This window comes from Bombina bombina, chromosome 2, assembly GCF_027579735.1.
Source record: "Bombina bombina isolate aBomBom1 chromosome 2, aBomBom1.pri, whole genome shotgun sequence".
Classification (NCBI taxonomy): Eukaryota; Metazoa; Chordata; class Amphibia; order Anura; family Bombinatoridae; genus Bombina; species Bombina bombina.
Genome location: NC_069500.1, coordinates 894,252,899 through 894,259,862, shown reverse-complemented (window position 1 = coordinate 894,259,862; position 6,964 = coordinate 894,252,899).

Sequence of the window (6,964 nt, the reverse complement as noted above, 5' to 3'; positions counted from 1 at the left end):
CTACTAAACAGGAAGGAAAATTATCAGATAAGAATGTCATATTATGCAATTCAGGGACAAACATCTGCATTATAGTAATTTGGTAACTGCAGTTTAACTTGCTTCCTTCTATATTTAGAATAGGACAATGTCTGAGTCATTTTTGTTTGTTTAGATGGTTAGGGTTCACTCAAATAAATGGAAGATATTATCTTTATTTATGGATGATTCTGATGCCTTTTGTAATCCTATATATAGTAAAATGGAGGCTAATTTCAAGAGAGCTTTTTCTCGGTATGCTGCATAATCTCCATCATGGCTATGTCCTTTATTATTTATGGCTTTAGAGTTTGCAAAAGTGGAAACATTAAAAAAAATAAAAATGCCCATCAGATTGTCCTTCTTGTGATTTCCACTTTTCACAAGAAGCACGATCACATGAGCAGACATCCCAACTGGGGCAGGACGTCTCACAATGGTGATGTGGCAACTCAGGGCACAGTTGAGATAGATTATAATCAGAGTTGAAGGGATGAGGGTAGGCTAGGTACAGTTACAGAACACTTACTGATAAAATATCTTCCTTTTTTTACATTGAGCTATTCAGGTGATATTTTCTCTACCACTAGCAACTCTATATGCAATTATTATGCATTTCATCTTTCAACCTTTTCATGAATGGATATATATAGATATGATTTTTCAAATGGCTCTACCCGTTCATGGTTTGATAAATTTCCTATATTTTCTCCCAGTATCCTTTTTGCTGATTTGCAAAAATCATGTGCTAAATACCTAAGATGTAAGTCCCAGCTTTTATGAGTGATAAATAACACTCATTGTTCCAGTTACGCAACTCCCAGACTACTCTGGTATTTATGCAAATATTTTGATGTTAATTAACATTTTCGTCTTTGAAATTATTTTGATATTTGAAAAGGTCAATCAAAGGGACATATAAGTCCCCACAACACACAGTAGCTATAATCTATTGACAGCTGTAATTGCATAAATGTAAAACAAAATTTAAAGGGACATGAAACACAATTTTTTTCTTTCATGGTTTAGACAGAGCATACAATTTTCAACAACTTTCCAATTTACTTATATTAAATAATTTGCTTCCTTCTCTTGTTATCCTTGGCTGAAAGGTTTATCTTGGTAAACTCAGGAGCAGCAAAGAACCTAGGTTCTAGCTGCTGATTGGTGGCTGCAAATATTTGCTGATTGTCATTGGCTCACCCATGTGTTCAGTTAGAAACCAGTAGTGCATTGCTGCTCCTTCAACAAATGATACCCATAGAATTAAGCAAATTTGATCATAGAAGTAAATGGGAAAGTTGTTTAAAATTATATGTTCTTCCTAAATCATGAAAGTATTTTTTTTGGATTTCTTGTCCCTTTAACTGTCAAACTTTTCTCTTCATTGATTTTTCAAAAATGTCAGAGCACTACTGCATCTGGCACTGTTTATGGCCCACAAAAAATAGTGCTCACTTGTATATGTTCTGGTCTGGCTGCAAGCAAACACATTTTTATGTTTTATGTAAAAGAGAGCATTTCAAAGGGAATTTCAGTTTTGTCACACTTGTAGACGTATGTCCCTCTTCATCAGAAAAGAAGAGGTAGTTGTCCTTATCAGCCAGTGAGGACTAGTAGGAAGTACAAAACCATTACTACAGCATTAGTTTTAACTTACTTTTAATTAACTTAAAATATTATCTAAACATCTCTATGTAAAAAAGGAAGATATTTTACCTCAACATTTTCTCAGTAGCCACATCCCATTGCAATGGGACTTAAAGCAGTGAATCAGGATGCTAGTCCCAGGACTTGCAAGGGAGCGTGCATGTGCAGGCATAGTTATGTTATTTCCCTCTTCAGTTTAATAAAAATTGCCATTAAATCTCACAAGATTTAAGTGAAATCTCATGAGATGACAGTAAAGCAAAGTGTGACATCAGCACCGATGGCTGTTTTTTTTGTATGTTTTTTTTGTTTTGTTACATGCAGCTGAAGGATAACTGTTCACAGAGCACTTACTGTTGCGAGATTAACACATTTTGACATAAAATATCTTCCTTTCTTACATAATGTTCGGGTGATATTTTCATGTCAGTTTTATCAGCTATGTTGATAGACAAAGGTATTGGGAAGAGCTAAAGTGTAAGATTCTGGGGCAAGCCTCTCCTAGTAGGAATCTCCCTAATAATTCCTGAAAGTGAAAAAACAAGTGTACATATGAGGGCGCTAAAAGCAATCCCCTAAGGAGAATAGAAGAAATTCAGTTAATTAAAAATATTTATTAAAATATTTATGTATAAAGGACATACAGTATCTCACAAAAGTGAGTACACCCCTCACATTTTTGTAAATATTTTATTATATCTTTTCATGTGACAACACTGAAGAAATGACACGTTGCTACAATGTAAAGTAGTAAGTGTAAAGCCTGTATAACAGTGTAAATTTGCTGTCCCCTCAAAATAACTCAACACACAGTAATTAATGTCTAAACCGTTGGCAACAAAAGTGAGTACACCCCTAAGTGGAAATGTCCAAATTGGGCCCAAAAGTGTCAATATTTGGTGTGGTCACCATTATTTTCCAGCACTGCCTTAACTCTCTTGGGCATTGAGTTCACCAGAGCTTCACAGGTTGCCACTGGAGTCCTCTTCCAATCCTCCATGACGACATCACAGAGCTGGTAGATGTTAGAGACCTTATATATGCAGTCCATCACCTTTACCTTCAGCTTCTTTAGCAAGGCAGTGGTCATCTTGGAGGTGTGTTTGGGGTTGCTATCATGTTGGAATACTGCCCTGCAGCCCAATCTCAGAAGGGAGGGGATCAGGCTCTCCTTCAGTATGCCACAGTACATGTTGGCATTCATGGCTCCCTCAATGAATTGTAGCTCCCCAGTGCCGGCAACACTCATGCAGGCCCAGATCATGACACTCCCACCACCATGCTTGACTGTAGGCAAGACACTTGTCTTTGTACTCCTCACCAAGTTGCGGACACACGCTTGACACCATCTGAATCAAATATGTTTATCTTGGTCTCATCGGACCACAGGGCATGGTTCCAGTAATCCATGTCCTTAGTCTGCTTTTCTTCAGCAAACTGTTTGCAGGCTTTCTTGTGCATCATCTTTAGAAGATGCTTCCTTCTGGGACGAAAGCCATGCAGACAAATTTGATGCAGTGTGCTGCGTATGGTCTGAGCACTGACAGGCTGACCCCCCACCCTTTCAACCTCTGCAGCAATGCTGGCAGCACTCATACATCTATTTCCCAAAGACAACCTCTGTATATGACGCTGAGCACGTGCACTCAACTTCTTTGGTCGACCATGGGGAGGCCTGTTCTGAGTGGAACCTGTCCTGTGAATCCGCTGTATGGTCTTGCCCACCGTGCTGCAGCTCAGTTTCAGGGTCTTGGCAACCTTCTTATAGCCTAGGCTATCTTTATGTAGAGCAACAATTTTTATTCAGATCCTCAAAGAGTTCTTTGCCATGAGGTGCCATGTTGAACTTCCAGTGACCAGTATGAGAGAGTGTGAGAGCGATAACACCAAATTTAACACACCTGCTCCCCATTTACACCTGAGACCTTGTAACACTAACGAATCACATGACACTGGGAAGGGAAAATGGCTAATTGGGCCCAATTTGGACATTTCCACTTAGGGGTGTACTCACTTTTGTTGCAAATGGTTTAGACATTAATGGCTGTGTGTTGAGTTATTTTGAGGGAACAGCTAATTTACACTGTTATACAGGCTGTACACTCACTACTTTACATTATATCAAAGTATAATTTCTTCAGTGTTGTCACATGAAAAGATATAATAAAATATTTACAAAAATGTGAGGGTTGTACTTACTTTTGTGAGATACTGTAGATGTGGGACGTCTCCCAAAATAAGACAAGGATATCTATGCTATATGTGATCAACACAGTATACTTGTAATGCAGCAGTAGAGTATACTTATGTGGCAGCAAATAGAAAAACAATTTAAAAAGTTATAGCATGTGCATATAAAAACAATGGCTGATAGCTAGAATAGATTACCACCAAGGAAAGAGTATTTAGTATATACGGTTTACCAAACTAATGGGATAACAAACCAAAAGTTATTTACAAGTCTCTGATTCTGTAATCCGTGTTATAGTGGATATAACGTTGAAGCGATATACAAATCTTATTGGCCAAAATCTGGAGTCTTTAGACAGTCCGCAAGTTCACACAAGCTACACGTTAACCAGTTATACTCACAAACTTCTCATGCTATCAGGGTAGGCTGGTAGTGGATAATTGTTGGGAACATAAGAAGCCATTCTCACAGCTAGTATGTTCACTATTCGTTCACCTCATGTGATATTCCCTTGGGTTCTGATTGGGTCCCAGCCAGCTGGGGGAATTCTTGAATTTGAACAGTATAGACTTGCGTCTCAAATGACTTCCTTTTGGTAGTAGGCAGCACATAACAGATCAACGCATTTTGCCAGATAGGCTTTATCAAGATCTGAGTGCAGTGTCTATTCTTAAGCCTTTTATCAGATAAAGTTCAGTATTATTGGTTATTCACTAGATGATGCCATATCCAAGAATTTTTTCAGACTCTAAAGTTGGTATTTTGAATTAAGGTGGAATAATTCATATTAACATTGTTCAATAGATATAAGAAACAATTTCTAGCTGCCACATTATAATTCATATTTAAATACAACATATTTCACATATTGTTAGGGTGATTCTAAACATAAAACAGGAGATGAATATTAAAAAAAGAATTACATTATATTAGAGAACTGATGTTGTTCAATGTAGGCTATGCAGTATTAGTAAGGGGACATACTACATAAATATTTCATATTCCTTCAGAGGTTTGCATGTGCAAGGTTATATACAAATTGTTACATAGATACCTATAATTATGCAAATACAGTTTCAAGGATGTTACCTACATCTTTATAATCTATGAAACTTAATGTATAGGAAAGGGACAGAAGAGTGAGTAAAGGTGAATGTTGCAATAAACGGATGAACTATTTAGGTTTTGATTTAATTTATAGACATCAATTATCCTATGAGGGATAATTTTATATTTTACTGTTATCCTAATATTACCTGTCGTATATATGAGAGAGTCTATATGGATTAATCAATGTTGTTTTCATAAAAAAGGACTTATTATTATTATTATTATTATTATCGGTTATTTGTAGAGCGCCAACAGATTCTGCAGCGCTATAAATATAACTTACATCTATCTCTGACTTCAACCCCCCTGTTTGGATAGTTTTAAATTTGTACATTAACTCAGCTTCTTTATACAGTAATTTCTCCTCAAAATTGCCTCCTCTACAATCTTTTTGAACTTTACAGACTGCCCAAAATTTGAAATCTTTGACATTATTTGTTTATAAATATAGGTTTCCAAGTTACCTTTCCTAATACAATATTGGTGTTCCCTTATTCTCTCCCTAAGTGTTCTTGTTGTCTCCCCCAAATATTGTTTATCACAAGAACACTGTATCATATATATCAGTCCCTTGTCTTTGCATCGAATTCTTTCTTTGATTTCAACTTTTTCACCTGTTAGTGTTACTCTGAATTCTTTCATTTGTATTCCATTTTATTATTATTATTATTATTACTATCATTTATTTGTATAGCGCTGGGTACAATGATAGGGGTATACAATGACAAAGATTTGTGATAAAATACAAAACATAACAAAACTAAACAAATCTAGTACAGGAGGTAGAGGGCCCTGCTCCGGAGAGCTCACAGTCTATAGGTTTAGGGTGCAGAGACATAAGGTTGGGGTAGCTTGTTACATTGGTTGTAGTTGCAGTAGTGAGTCAGGCAGTTAATGTACCTTTATTAGTTTGATTTGGATGAGGGATGGAGGAGAGATGGTAAGCCTCTCTTAATAGGTGAGTTTTCAAGGAGCGTCTGAAGCTATACAAGGTTGGAGACAGTCTTTTGAAAAGCTTTGCATGAATAACATGGGAAAAAAACACATAGTCTGTTACCATGCAAATCTTGGTCAATTTATTTTTTCCATATATGGTTTTGTTCTTGTATTCACTAGGGGCCAAAAGATTTTTCAGGTTGGGGGCTTTTCTGTAGACCACTCTAGGGTATGGGTTCTCCCTTTAACAGATGCCGATGTTTCCTTAAAGGGACACTGAACCCAAATTTTTTCTTTCGTGATTCAGATAGAGCATGAAATTTTAAGCAACTTTTTAATTTACTCCTATTATTAAATTTTCTTCATTCTCTTGGTATCTTTGTTTGAAATGCAAGAATGTAAGTTTAGATGCCGGCCCATTTTTGGTGAACAACCTGGGTTGTTCTTGCTGATTGGTGGATAAATTCATCCACCAATAAAAGAAGTGCTGTCCAGAGGTCTGAACCCCAAAAAAAAGCTTAGATGCCTTCTTTTTCAAATACGGATAGCAAGAAAATGAAGAAAAATTGATAATAGGAGTAAATTAGAAAGTTGCTTAAAATGGCATGCTCTATCTGAATCACGAAAGAAAATATTTGGGTTCAGTGTCCCTTTAAAATTTTAGTAGTAATCTTATGGTCTATATTATAAGTGGTGACAAATGGTGTATTTATGAGGTCTTCTTGTGTATGTGTGACCTTGTGTTTTAATTCAGTGAGATATTTCCTGTCTGTTTCCCTAGCTCTATTTACTGCTTCTTCTATTAGAGTGTTTTCATATCCCCTTTCCAAGAATCTTTTTTCTATAATTCTAATTTGTTCCTCGTAGTCTGTAATTCTTGTACAATTTTTTCTTATTCTAAGTGTCTGACCTGTAGGTATATTATTTTTCCACCTCAATAGGTGGCAATTATACTTATGAATATAGTTATTGATTGTATTCTTGAAGTGTGTCTTGATATAAATTTCCTCATTCTCAATTAATATCTCAAGGTCTAGAAATACTATACTCTTCACATTA